Below are 15224 nucleotides of genomic sequence, written 5' to 3' on the forward strand. Positions count from 1 at the left end.
GGAAACAACACACACCACAACACACCGATCGACATGGAAACAACACACACCACAACACACCGATCGACATGGAAACAACACACACCACAACACACCGATCGACATGGAAACAACACACACCACAACACACCGATCGACATGGAAACAACACACACCACAACACACCGATCGACACACCACAACACACCGATCGACATGGAAACAACACACACCACAACACACCGATCGACATGGAAACAACACACACCACAACACACCGATCGACATGGAAACAACACACACCATAACACACCGATCGACATGGAAACAACACACACCACAACACACAGATAGACATGGAAACAACACACACCACAACAAACCAATAGACATGGAAACGACACACACCACAACACACCGATAGACATGGAAACAACACACACCATAACACACCGATCGACATGGAAACAACACACACCACAACACACCGATAGACATGGAAACAACACACACCACAACACACCGATAGACATGGAAACAACACACACCACAACACTGATAGACATGGAAACAACACACACCACAACACCGATAGACATGGAAACAACACACACCACAACACACCGATAGACATGGAAACAACACACACCACAACACTGATAGACATGGAAACAACACACACCACAACACACCGACAGACATGGAAACAACACACACCACAACACACCGATAGACATGAAAACAACACACACCACAACACACCGATAGACATGGAAACAACACACACCACAATACACCGATAGACATGGAAACAACACACACCACAATACACCGATAGACATGGAAACAACACACACCACAATACACCAATAGACATGGAAACGACACACACCACAACACACCGATAGACATGGAAACAACACACACCACAACACACCGATAGACATGGAAACAACACACACCACAACACACCGATAGACATGGAAACAACACACACCACAACACACAGATAGACATGGAAACAACACACACCAAAACACCGATAGACATGGAAACAACACACACCACAACACACCGATAGACATGGAAACAACACACACCACAATACCGATAGACATGAAAACAACACACACCACAACACACCGATAGACATGAAAACAACACACACCACAACACACCGATAGACATGGAAACAACACACACCACAACACACCGATAGACATGGAAACAACATACACCACAACACACCGATAGACATGGAAACAACACACACCACAACACACCGATAGACATGGAAACAACACACACCACAACACCGATAGACATGGAAACAACACACACCACAACACACCGATAGACATGGAAACAACACACACCACAACACACCGATAGACATGAAAACAACACACACCACAACACACCGATAGACATGAAAACAACACACACCACAACACACCGATAGACATGAAAACAACACACACCACAACACACCGATAGACATGAAAACAACACACACCACAACATGATAGACATGAAAACAACACACACCACAACACACCGATAGACATGAAAACAACACACACCACAACATGATAGACATGAAAACAACACACACCACAACACACCGATAGACATGAAAACAACACACACCACAACACCGATAGACATGGAAACAACACACACCACAACACCGATAGACATGAAAACAACACACACCACAACATGATAGACATGAAAACAACACACACCACAACACACCGATAGACATGGAAACAACACACACCACAACACCGATAGACATGGAAACAACACACACCACAACACACCGATAGACATGGAAACAACACACACCACAACACCGATAGACATGGAAACAACACACACCAAAACACACCGATAGACATGGAAACAACACACACCACAACACAGATAGACATGGAAACAACACACACCACAACACCGATAGACATGGAAACGACACACACCACAACACACCGATAGACATGGAAACAACACACACCACAACACACCGATAGACATGGAAACAACACACACCACAACACACCGATAGACATGGAACCCTAACTAACCCTAACCCCACACTAGATTGAAGAACATTAGATTGACGCACACTAGATAGTGTACACTAGATAGGGAAGTACACTAGGTAGTGTATACTAGATAGGGAAGTACACTAGATAGTGAAGTACATTAGATAGTAAAGTACACTGAAGTACACTAGGTAGTGAAGTATACTGATGTACACTAGATAGTGAAGTACTCTAGGTAATGAAGTGCTGTATAAAGTGAAGTACACTAGGTAATGAAGTTCTCTAGATAGTGAAGTACACCAGATAGTGAAGTACACTAGATAGTGAAGTACATTGAAGTACACAAGATAGAGAAGTACACCGATGTACACTAGATAGTGAAGTATTCTAGGTAATGAAGTACATTAGATTATGAAGTTCTGTAGAGAGTGAAATACACCCGATATTGAATTACACCAGACAGTGAAGTCCACTAGGTAATGAAGTTCTCTAGATAGCTAAGTACACCAGATAGGGAAGTAAATAAAGTAGTGAAGTTCTCTAGATAGTGAAGTACTCCAGATAGGGAAGTACACTAGTAGTGAAGTACACTAGATAGTGAAGTACACCAGATAGGGAAGTACACTAGTAGTGAAGTTCTCTAGATAGTGAAGTACACCAGATAGGGAAGTACACTAGTAGTGAAGTTCTCTAGATAGTGAAGTACACCAGATAGGGAAGTACACTTGTAGTGAAGTTCTCTACATAGTGAAGTACACAAGATATCAAAGTACACCAGATAGTATCTCTAGATACTATCTCTAGATAGTGAAGTACACTAGGCAGTCTACACTAGGTGAATACATTAGGTAGTGCACACTGGGTGATGTACACTGGTAGTGCACACTAGGTGAAGTACACTAGGTAGTGCACACTATAGGGTGAAGTACACTAGGTAGTGCACACTATAGGGTGAAGTACACTAGGTAGTGCACATTGGGTGACGTACACTAGGTAGTGTACACTAGATGGTGAATTACATTAGGTAGTGTACACTAGGTGAAGTACACTAGGTAGTGCACACTAGGTAGTGCACACAAGATGAAGTACACAAGGTAGTGTACACTAGGTGAAGTAAACTAGGTATTGCACACTAGATGATGAAGTACACTAGGTAGTGCACACTAGAAAGTGAAGTACACTGGATGGAGTGCACTTGAAAGTAATGTACACTAGACATTAAAGTGCACAAGAGAGTAAAGTACAATAGTGGTAGTGCACACTAGCTAATGAAGTTAGCTAGACATTGAAGAATACTGAAGTACACTAGATAGTGAAGTACACTGGATGGAGTGCACTTGAAAGTAATTTACACTAGACATTAAAGTACACTAGATAGTGAAGTAAACTAGACATTGAAGTATACTGAAGTAGACTAGATAGTGAAGTACACTGAAGTACACTAGGCGCACGTCACATGAACTCTGACCTAAAGAGATCGGATCTATATTTATTTATTTATTTATTTATTTATTTATTTATTTATTTATTTATTTATTTATTTATTTATAGAAAAAGAAAAGAAACACGGGCTCCAGTCGGACTCGGGCCACTGCAGTATTGACGTGTCATGTTATCATAAGAGTCCTAATCATTTTAAAGGTCCCGTCCTTCGCGTGTTTTTGAAGCTTTGATTATGTTTACAGTGTGCAAATTAAGATGAGTTCATGTTTTGCGTGTAAAAAACACAGTATTTTCCACACAGTTGACTGATCTGTACAGCGCTGTTTCCTCTGTCCTAAAAACGGCCTGATGATTTCCTTGTTCTATGAAGTCCCTCCTTCAGAAACACACTTTAGCGCACTTTGCCCGGAAAGGTCCCGCCTCTTACCATAACGGGGAGATGCAAGCACCGAATGTGCGCTCTTCTCCACGTGGGAGAGCAACGAGACCACGCCCCCTATTTTGCGTGTTCTTGTGGGCGGAGGGTTAGTCAACAAACAGCTGTAGTGACGTCATTACCTGCACTTCCTGCTGTAGTCCAAACCGGCCGCTCGCTGTCGGCTTTGAAAGGGAACTTCTGTTCCCTCTGTTCCCTGAAAGGGAACTTTGAGCTTTATAATTTTACAGGTATTATTTATGCTCTAACAGCAACATTACACACTAACTAAAGTCTGAAAGATGGAATCGCGAAGAATGGGACATTTAAATATTGTGGTTAATGCCCATACTGGTATATCGCCACACCCTAAATTAACACAATGTCGATATTTCGTGTTTTGAATATCACGGTTATCGTCAATACCGGTATATATCGACATCCCGAGTAGCTTTTACTCTTGCACAGATATTAGATTACACTAGATGGTGAAGTATACTAGGTAGTGTACACTAGTAGTGCATACTAGGTAGTGCACACTATGCAGTGCACACTAGGTGAAGTACACTAGGCAGTGCACACTAGATGAAGTACACTAGGCAGTGCACACTAGATGAAGTACACTAGGTAGTGCACACTAGGTGAAGTACACTAGGTAGTGCACACTAGGTAGTGTACACTAGGTAGTGCTAACTAGGTAGAGCACACTAGGTAGTGTACACTAGATGAAGTACACTAGGCTGTGCACACTAGGTGAAGTACACTAGGTAGTGCACACTAGGTAGTGTACACTAGGTAGTGCACACTAGGTAGTGTACACTAGGTAGTGCACACTAGGTAGTGTACACTAGGTGAAGTACACTAGATAGTGCTAACTAGGTAGAGCACACTAGGTAGTGTACACTATGTGAAGTACACTAGGTAGTGCACACTAGGTAGTGTACACTAGGTAGTGCACACTAGGTAGTGTACACTAGGTGAAGTACACTAGATAGTGCTAACTAGGTAGAGCACACTAGGTAGTGTACACTAGATGAAGTACACTAGGCTGTGCACACTAGGTGAAGTACACTAGGTAGTGCACACTAGGTAGTGTACACTAGGTAGTGCACACTAGGTAGTGTACACTAGGTAGTGTACACTAGGTGAAGTACACTAGATAGTGCTAACTAGGTAGAGCACACTAGGTAGTGTACACTATGTGAAGTACACTAGGTAGTGCACACTAGGTAGTGTACACTATGTGAAGTACACTAGGTAGTGCACACTAGGTAGTGTACACTAGGTAGTGCACACTAGGTAGTGTACACTAGGTGAAGTACACTAGATAGTGCTAACTAGGTAGTGTACACTTGGTGAAGTACACTAGGTAGTGCACACTAGGTAGTGTACACTATGTGAAGTACACTAGGTGTAGTACACTAGGTAGTGCACACTAGGTAGTGCACACTGGGTGAAGTACACACTAGGTAGTGCACACTAGGTGAAGAACACTAGGTAGTGCACACTAGGTAGTGTACACTAGGTGTAGTACACTAGGTGTAGTACACTAGGTGAAGTACACTAGGTGAAGTACACTAGGTAGTGCACACTAGGTGTAGTACACTAGGTGTAGTACACTAGGTGAAGTACACTAGGTAGTGCACACTGGGTGAAGTACACTAGGTGAAGTACACTAGGTAGTGCACACTAGGTGAAGTACACTAGGTAGTGCACACTGGGTAGTGCACACTAGGTGAAGTACACACTAGGTGAAGTACACTAGGTAGTGCACACTAGGTAGTGTACACTATGTGAAGTACACTAAGTGTAGTACACTAGGTGATGTACACTAGGTGAAGTACACTAGGTAGTGCACACTAGGTAGTGCACACTAGGTGAAGTACACTAGGTAGTGAACACTACACTGGATGGTGTACACTTGAATGTAATGTACACTAGACATTAAAGTACACTAATGAAGTTAACTAGACATTGAAGTATACTGAAGTACACTAGATAATGAAGTACACTGAAGAACACTAGATAGTGAAGTACACTGAAGTACACTAGGCACACGTCACATGAACTCTGACCTAAAGAGATGGGATTTATATTCATTTTGCGGAGAGGTGTACAGTAAGACAACCTGCGTGGTTTTTATTTTTATTTTGTTTATTAGTAGATTGTATCGCCCGTTTTGTTTGCGAGCGCCGTTGCGAGTCTGCCTCAGCTGGTCAGAAATGCCCTTTTACTGTGGTGGTGATAGTAAACATTTAAACTAACATTAAGATATACTTGAAGTGTTTTATATCTACTGATTTTATTATAGGCAAGACGAGTCAAGTGTTGATTTGAGAGACTAAACTGATCAAAGATGAGGTGAACTCACTGTTGGCTGCTGGACGCTTGGACACTTTAAAAAACAAAAACTTCAATTTAACAAACAAAAATTGCTCTAAACTTTTTTCTAAGTTAACTTATTAAAGAAACTAAACGTAATATTAGTAATCTGACATTAAAAACAAAGCTGAGCTGTTTTTATGGCTGCAACAGTCTGCAATAGGGAGGGAGAAAAAGAAAAGAAACACGGGCTCCAGTCGGTTCCAGTCGATCCCTCTCTGCCTGATTCTAACTTCAGGTACTCCTATCTGAGATGGAAAAGATGGAGCAGGTTCACAACGTCTCCTGGACAGTGTTGGGATCAACGCATTACAAAAGTAATACATTACAGTAACTTATTACTTTTTGCTGTAACGCAGTAGTGTAAGTCATTACTAATGAATTTTGAGTAATATTTTACTCGGCACATTTTCAGTAAAACATTTTCAGCTTGGGTACCCCCCCCCCCCCCCCCCCCGCCCCACACACACACAAAAGAAAACGGAAAAGGAAAAAAAAACAGCGGCACATTAACGAATGAAAATCAATGTCGCAACAATAAGAAAAGAACAAATGCGCATATTGTCATAACTTAGAGTTTCCACAGTTCAGTTGCGTCTATGAACAGACCTAAGCTATTGCCAGATAATCACTTTACTTCTACAATACTTACAGTGCCCTCCACAGTTATTGGCACCCCTGTTTAAGATCCATGGGAGGACCTTGAGCTTGTGACTGCTGAACCATTTTTCAAGTTTTTTTTTTCTCCTAAATGTGTGATTTTTTTACCACCAAAGTAATGTACTTAAATGAAAAGTTGGATTTTTCTCTTTGTTTGCATTTGTGTTCTATGTTGTTTAAAAAAAAGGGAGAATTCACATTCAGCATTCACTTTGCCAATTCTCTATTGTTAGCCTGATACCCCACAGTCATTATGGTTCATCATATTTCCTTCTACTGGATGTAAAATGCTCTCTGGTAGCCTACATCTTAGAATGTTAAGAGCTACTTCTGTAGTTATTTTGGTGAAAGTAACTCAAAAGTAATACAGGAGTAATGTAATGTAATGCAAGTACCCTAACCCTAACCCATTACAATTCTGAGACAGTAATATTGTAATGTAAAGAATTACTTTTAAACTGCAGTAATAAGTAATCTATAATATATTACAGTTTGGAAGTAACTTGCACAACACTGCTCCTGGACCTTACAAATCGGTCCAAGACGGGCTCCTGTAGGGGACGTTACCGATGCCCCGCAGGGCCTCCCCTTTCTTGAGTCCGCTTCTTTACTCTCTCTGCTACCACAGGCAGAAAGAAGCGAAGCACACTGCTCTCCTTTTCCAATCTCTTCCAGTCAGACAGCCCTAACCAAAAGTTATAATCAACAGATGTATAAGAAATATAAATATACAGTTGTAAAGAGAAGTAAAAATAATAAAATGATGAACCAAAGATAAGATCAAGCAAAATTAACTACCCTGGAGTTACAGAGTGCAAGCATACGCAAGAAGCTGTGCAAAACTGTTCTTTTGAAAGGATTTTAGCTCCCCAGTCCCAGGTGCAAGCCTGACAGGGTAATGTAAGATGCTGGAGTTATGACGTTTACTTTAGGCCTTTAAATAATAATAAGGCGTCTACGTATGTTATGTCTATGGTTCCCATGGCCTCATGTGATCATGTCATGTGCTTCCCTATCTCTTGTGCTCTGCGTTCTCATTGGTTGATTGTTTTGTTCATTGTTCACAGGTGTGTCTGGTTTAGTCATTAGTCCTTGTGTATTTAAGCCCTCTTTAAGCCCTGGTCTAGTGTTGTTAGATGTGATCTGCTGTAGGTGAGTGTCTCTTCATGGTTCAAGTTTTCCTTTGTTTTGTATGAGTTCATATTTAAAATTAGACTGCACTTGGGTTCTGCAACTCTCCTCCAGTGGATATCCGTTATGCTTTGAGCTGTTTTTTACCTGAGGTTTAATTTAGAATGTGGGTTTGGAATGACATGAGGGAGAGGAATTAATGACAGAGTTAGGTCACCCCCAAAAAGGTCAATTGGAAGCCATTTTGGCAATTTGTGTAAAATCTCTTTCTAAGTCTCTGTGTAAATGTGTTTTTTGTTGCCTTGTGGATTCCCTTTGTCATTGTGTTTCAGGCTTTGTCCATTTTTGTATTTATGTATTGTGCTTATGTCTTTTTTGCGTTTACACCATTTTATGCTTTTATCCCACATGTATTTGGCTTTTATGTCCTTTCTCGTTATTATCCCTCTTTGTGCCCTTATTCCCCTGTGCATTACATCTGAAGTTTAAATGTCTTAATGGCTGGCCTTCTAGCTAGTGCCACTAAAACACTGAAGATGATTCTTGAACATAGAAGTGTCTTCTTCAATCTGCCAAAATCTCACCTCTTTATCACACCTGATGTTATTTGACTGGGTCAGTTATTAGCAGAATGAATGAATGCCTTGACACTGGCGTTCAGAACCGTATCTCCACCTCAACACACTTGTTCCAGCGTAACTGTTGAGAGGGAGTCTGTACAAACATGGCGATGTTCCTTCCCATACAGCTTTAAAAACATATCTTTGACTGTATTCATTAATTAGTCTTAACACCGTCCCTATGAAAGGGTTGCTTTCTGTATTTGTCTTCATCTCTGGTATCCATTAAGACTTGGTTTACGTTGTTGTTGTATTTTCTGATTTTTTTTTTCTTTTTTTGCATTTTATTTGTCTGCCAATATATATATATTTTTCCCCAAGACTTTCTTTTTTTTTTTACCCCATTTGTAATTTGATTTGATGTCCTTTACTTATGCTCCTTGCATTTGAGCAAATACGCTATTTTATTTTATTTTTTCTTGATCCTGTCTTCATTGACTTTACTATTTTAGCCCCTTCCTATTTTTACTGTTAAGCATTTGCTTTAAAGTACTGTATGAACTTACTGGTCTTGGCTGTATATATTATTATTATTATTATTATTTTTATGAACTATTTCTGTCCTTATGCTGTAATTCCCTTTTTATGCACTTTTCTTTCTCTCTGACTGCCTTTTGTATTTTTGTTTGTAATGACTTGTATTGTGTGCTCTTTTGTTTCTGCTTCATTTTCTATGGCTTTTTGCCCATTTTTTTATTTGTATCTGATGTTTTACTTGGCCAGTTGTGTTAATTGGGAACTTAATTTATTTGCTTTGACCTTCTGGAAATGTGAAGTCAACCGATTTAACTCATTTGTGCAAATTGTTTCTTTACTTGTTGAGCAATGTTCAGCAACAGCTTTATGGTGGAGAGTTTGGCCATCCTTCAATGCCGCCTCTGGTTAACCCAATGTGAGTTATTCTACTATAACAGCAGAACCGGGTGTAGTCATTCATCTGCCGGTGCATATCCAACGCCACTTCAGCTCCAATATATAGGGGTATCCCGCACTCGGGGAGAATTGGGGAGCAGAGATGTATTTATCAATGTGTGTACTGAAGCTTTAGGGATGGTTGCATGGTACTTCTCAAAATGGTTTCAAAGTGGGTTAATTTACCTTTGTAATGAGGCTCTTTTCTATACATTTCTGCAACTATTATCTACTTGTTTTTGTGCTCCTGTGCCCCTTTTTTTGTTTTTATGCCCTTGTGTCCTCTTGTATGCACCATTAGACTTTTTTTTTAAAGCTTGTCATGATTTTTGCCTTGCTTTTTTCATTGCAACTTTTTTTAAATGGTTTGTTTAATTTATTTATACTCTTGTGCCCTTAGTCTTTATGTATATTGTATATTTTGCAATTTAGACTTTTTATTATGCCTTTTATACTCATTTGATTTATGAACACTTTATGATGGCTGTCTTTTCATGGTCCTTTCTATTAGAGTTTACCTTTTTACTCTTGAGTTTCTTACTACTTATTGTATTTACATTGGTTATTAAATGTACAAAATATAAAAAGAGGCATTTTCACTCAGCATTACATTACTAGAATGACTTTACCAGTAAATATACTTATGTTGTTACCACAAACAACAGCTTTCTGGCTTTTTACCGTAAGATACCATTTACACAACAGCAGCAAAATACTGGTAATGTTTGTGATATCATTCATCAGACATGATCTTTAAACGCCACACTGTTGTCTTCCTCCATTATGCCCCTCACTCACAGCTTTACAAATTAAAAAGGTTACTGTAAACAGTGCGGCATAATTTCCATAACTTATGATTGGTCCAAGGCAGAATTCTTCCAATACCCATAATCTTCATTCCATGTTCACAAAGAGCACATACCAGAAATTTACTAGTAATTTTACAACTTCTCTTACTGGTAAATAGTCAGAGCCAGTTTACCTGTATTTTTGAAAAGGTCCTGTTGACACATGATCTGTTTCCAGTAATTTACCAGTAAAGGTTGTCTGTGTTAAAGGGGCTAATGTTCTAGGTGTTTTGTTTGTTTGTTGCCCTTTATGTTTTTGCAGGTTTATGATGGTTGAACATGGTTGTGGTTGATGATTATGATGGTTCACCCAAGCATTTTTCAGGGTTTACAAATGCTTTCTGCCTTCCAGCTGTGCTTTCTTGTGTCTGAGACTTTCTGTTTTAGTTAGTGAGGATATGCTTTCTTCTTCTTTCGGCTGTTCCCTTCAGGGGTCACCACAGCGAATAATCTGCCTCTGTATCCTCTTCTCTGAGACCGACTACCTTCATGTCCTCCTTCACTGTATCCATAAACCTCCTCTTTGGTCTTCCTCTCGATCTTCTGCCTGGCAGCTCTAACCTCAGCATCCTTTTACCAATATATTCACTCTCCCTCATCTGAACATGTCCAAACCATCTCAACCTGGCCTCTCTAACTTTTTCTCCAAAACATCTCACATGTGCTGTCCCTCTGATGTACTCATTCCTGATCCTATCCATCCTCGTCACTCCCAAAGAGAACCTCAGCATCTTCAGCTCTGCTACCTCTAGCTCTTCCTCCTGCCTTTTCCTCAGTGCAACAGTCTCCAAACCATACAACATCGCTGGTCTCACTACTGTCCTGTACACCTTTCCTTTCATTCTTGCTGGTACTCTTTTATCACACAACAGACCTGACACTTTTCTCCACCCATTCCAACCTGCCTGCACACGCTTCTTCACCTTTTTTCCCCCCACATTCTCCATTGCTCTGGACTGTTGACTCTAAGTACTTAAAATCCTGCACCTTCTTTACCTCTTCTCTCTGAAACCTCACTGTTCCACTTGGCTCTCTCTCATTCACACACATATATTCTGTCTTGCTGTGACTAACCTTCGTTCCTCTTCTCTCCAGAGCAAACCTCCACCTCTCTAGACTTTCCTCCACATGCTCCCTGCTCCCACTACAGATCACAATGACATCCACAAACATCATAGTCCATGGAGATTCCTGTCTGTCCTCTTCTGTCAGCCTGTCCGTCACCTCCGCAAACAAGAAGGGGCTCAGAGCCGATCCTTAATGCAATCGCACCTTCACCGTGAAGTCCTCTGTCTCCCCTACGGCACACCTTACCCCTGTCCTACTGCTCTCATACATATCCTGGACCACTCTAACATACTTCTCTGCCACTCCAGATCTCCTCATACAATATCACAGCTCCTCTCTTGGCACTCTTTCATATGCTTTCTCTAAATCTACAAAGACACAATGGAGCTCTTTCTGACGCTCTCTGTACTTACATTACTGCCATTAACATTCTCATAGCAAATAATGCATCTGTAGTGCTCTTTCTTGGCATGAAACCATACTGCTGGTCGCAAATGTCCACTTCTCCCCTTAGCATTGCTCTCTTCATCCTCTTCAAAGCTCTCCTAACTTCACCCTTGCTAATACTTTATATTTCCTGGTCAACAATATTTGCCTTTACAACTCTTCTCTCTGTCATTTTCCTCATGCATCAGTTCCTCAAAGTACTCCTTCCATCTTTCCCCCATCCTCCTGTCCCCTGTCAACACATTTCCATCTCAATCTTTAATCACTCTAACCTGCTGCACATTCTTTCCATCTCTATCCTTCTGCCTCACCAAATGATACACATCCCTATCACCTTCTTTACTGTCTAACCTCGCATACATGTCCTCTTAAGCTTTCTGTTTGGCCTTTGCCACCTCTAGCTTAACCTCATGCTGCATCACCCTGTCTACTTTCCTCCGTCCTGTCACTTTCCCACTTCTTCCTAGCCAACCTCTTCCTCTGGATTCCTGGACTTTCTCATTCCAACACCAAGTCTCCTTGTTTTCTTTCCTCCATCCAGATGACACACCTGGCACCTTTCTACCAGTCTCCCTGATCACTGTGGCTGCAGAGGTCCAGTCCTCTGGAAACCTTTCGTGACCAACTAAAGCTTGTCGCAATTCCTCCCTGAAAACCAGACAGCACTCTTCCTTTTCCAACTTCCACCACTTTGTCTTCTGCTCTGCCTTTACTCTCTTCATCTTCCTCACCACCAGAGTCATCTTACACACCACCATCCTATGCTGTCTAGCTACGCTCTCACCTACCACTACTTTACAATCGCTAATTTTCATCAAATTACAGCATCTATATAAAATAGAGTGGTGGCATGATGCACACAAGTGGACTATATGTCACCCTGTGTTCCTGCCTCTTTTGAAAGTAAGTATTCACCACAGCCATCTCCATAGTTTTAGCAAAGTCTACCAACCTCTGTCATTCTGGGTTCCTTTCCTAAAGACCAAACCTGCCCATCTCTTCCTCATCCCCACTATTCCCTTCCCCCACATGTCTATTCAAATCTGCCCCTATCACTACCCTCTTATCTCTGGGAACAGTCTGCATCACTTCCTCCAAGTCACTCCAGAATCTGTCTCTCTCATCTTGCTAACAACTTACTTGTGGAGCATAGGCACTAACAACATTCAACATCACACCTTCAATATCCAGCTTCAGACTCATTCTACCTATCTGACACTCTCTTTACCTCTAGATCATTCTTCACAAACTCCTCCTTCAAGATCACTCCAACTCCATTTTTCTGCCTGTCCACACCATTATAAAACAGTTTTAACACTGCTCCAATGCTTCTAGCCTTGCTCCTTTTCCACCTGGTCTCCTGGACACACAGAATGTCAACTTTCCTCCTTTGCATCATATCTACCAGTTCTCTGTCTTTACCTGTCATTGTACCAACATTCAATGTCCTTACTTTCAGTCCTAAACAGCTGCCTTTCCTCTTCTCTCTCTGCCTACTGATACACCTTCCTCCTCTAACACACGTTCCTTCTTTCCTTCTTTGATTAACAGTAGCCCAAGTTCCACCAGTGCCCTGTAGGTCAACGACACTGGCGTTTGTTGTTAACTCCGGAGCCAACCGATCCGGTATGGAAGTCATATTCGTGATTCGTATAATGAATTTGGCAAAATTTTTACGTCAGATACTCTTCCTGACACAATCCTCTCTATTTATCCGGGCTTAGGACTGGCACAAAAGGTACACTGGTGTGTGACCTCCTGTGGCTAGACTCTTGTGAGTATATGCTTTAAAATATGCTGTTAAACCTGTCAGCAAACTTAATATTTGTGCCTTGTCCCTTTTAGTTATTCTACTTTTACATTTGTTTCCTTTACTGTGACTGATTAAACCTAAACTTATAACCCTTTCAAATTTCCTATGTACCCTTTGTTTTCATCTGTGGACTTATTTTACTTTGTGTATTTACATTTTTTCTATTTCCTTTTATACTCTGCATTTATGACTGTCAAACTAATGGCTCAGTGACTGAATCACCACTTGTTCTGCCCAGCTCCTAATCTCCTGCATTCCCACTGGTTTATGCCCAGCTTTAGGTCATCAGTGGTTTCTACACAGCTTCCCTCACCCACTCCCTTTGCCAAAGACAGTCAGTCCTTCATAGGCATGTGATTTGCCTGTCATGCCAGTTCTACCTCTGATTTCTTGTTTCCTGCACTCTGGCTCCAATGCAGTCGGTTCTCCCACATGTCTACCAACCAAGTCTTCACTGCATTTTTGTTTTTATGCTGTTAATTTATGCATGTGTGATTGTATCTAAGCATTTGTTCTGGAAATAAATAAAAATATAAATTTGTAAATGGTTTATTTAAAATTATTATTATTTTTTTTTGAAGGCCGAGGGGTACGAGGGGTACGAGGGGTACGAGGGGTACGAGGGGTACGAGGGGTACGAGGGGTACGAGGGGTACGAGGGGTACGAGGGGTACGAGGGGTACGAGGGGTACGAGGGGTACGAGGGGTACGAGGGGTACGAGGGGTACGAGGGGTACGAGGGGTACGAGGGGTACGAGGGGTACGAGGGGTACGAGGGGTACGAGGGGTACGAGGGGTACGAGGGGTACGAGGGGTACGAGGGGTACGAGGGGTACGAGGGGTACGAGGGGTACGAGGGGTACGAGGGGTACGAGGGGTACGAGGGGTACGAGGGGTACGAGGGGTACGAGGGGTACGAGGGGTACGAGGGGTACGAGGGGTACGAGGGGTACGAGGGGTACGAGGGGTACGAGGGGTACGAGGGGTACGAGGGGTACGAGGGGTACGAGGGTACGAGGGTACGAGGGTACGAGGGGTACGAGGGGTACGAGGGGTACGAGGGGTACGAGGGGTACGAGGGGTACGAGGGGTACGAGGGGTACGAGGGGTAGGTTAGGGTTAGGGTTAGGGTTAGGGTTAGGGTTAGGTTAGGGTTAGGGTTAGGGTTAGGGTTAGGGTTAGGTTAGGGTTAGGGTTAGGGTTAGGTTAGGGTTAGGGTTAGGGTTAGGGTTAGGGGTTAGGGTTAGGGTTAGGGTTAGGGTTAGGGTTAGGGTTAGGGTTAGGGTTAGGGTTAGGGTTAGGGTTAGGGTTAGGGTTAGGGTTAGGGTTAGGGTTAGGGTTAGGGTTAGGGTTAGGGTTAGGGTTAGGTTAGGGTTAGGGTTAGGGTTAGGGTTAGGGTTAGGGTTAGGGTTAGGGTTAGGGTTAGGGTTAGGGTTAGGGTTAGGTTAGGGTTAG

The sequence above is a fragment of the Pseudorasbora parva genome, chromosome 23 (assembly GCF_024679245.1).
Source record: "Pseudorasbora parva isolate DD20220531a chromosome 23, ASM2467924v1, whole genome shotgun sequence".
NCBI classification, from domain to species: domain Eukaryota; kingdom Metazoa; phylum Chordata; class Actinopteri; order Cypriniformes; family Gobionidae; genus Pseudorasbora; species Pseudorasbora parva.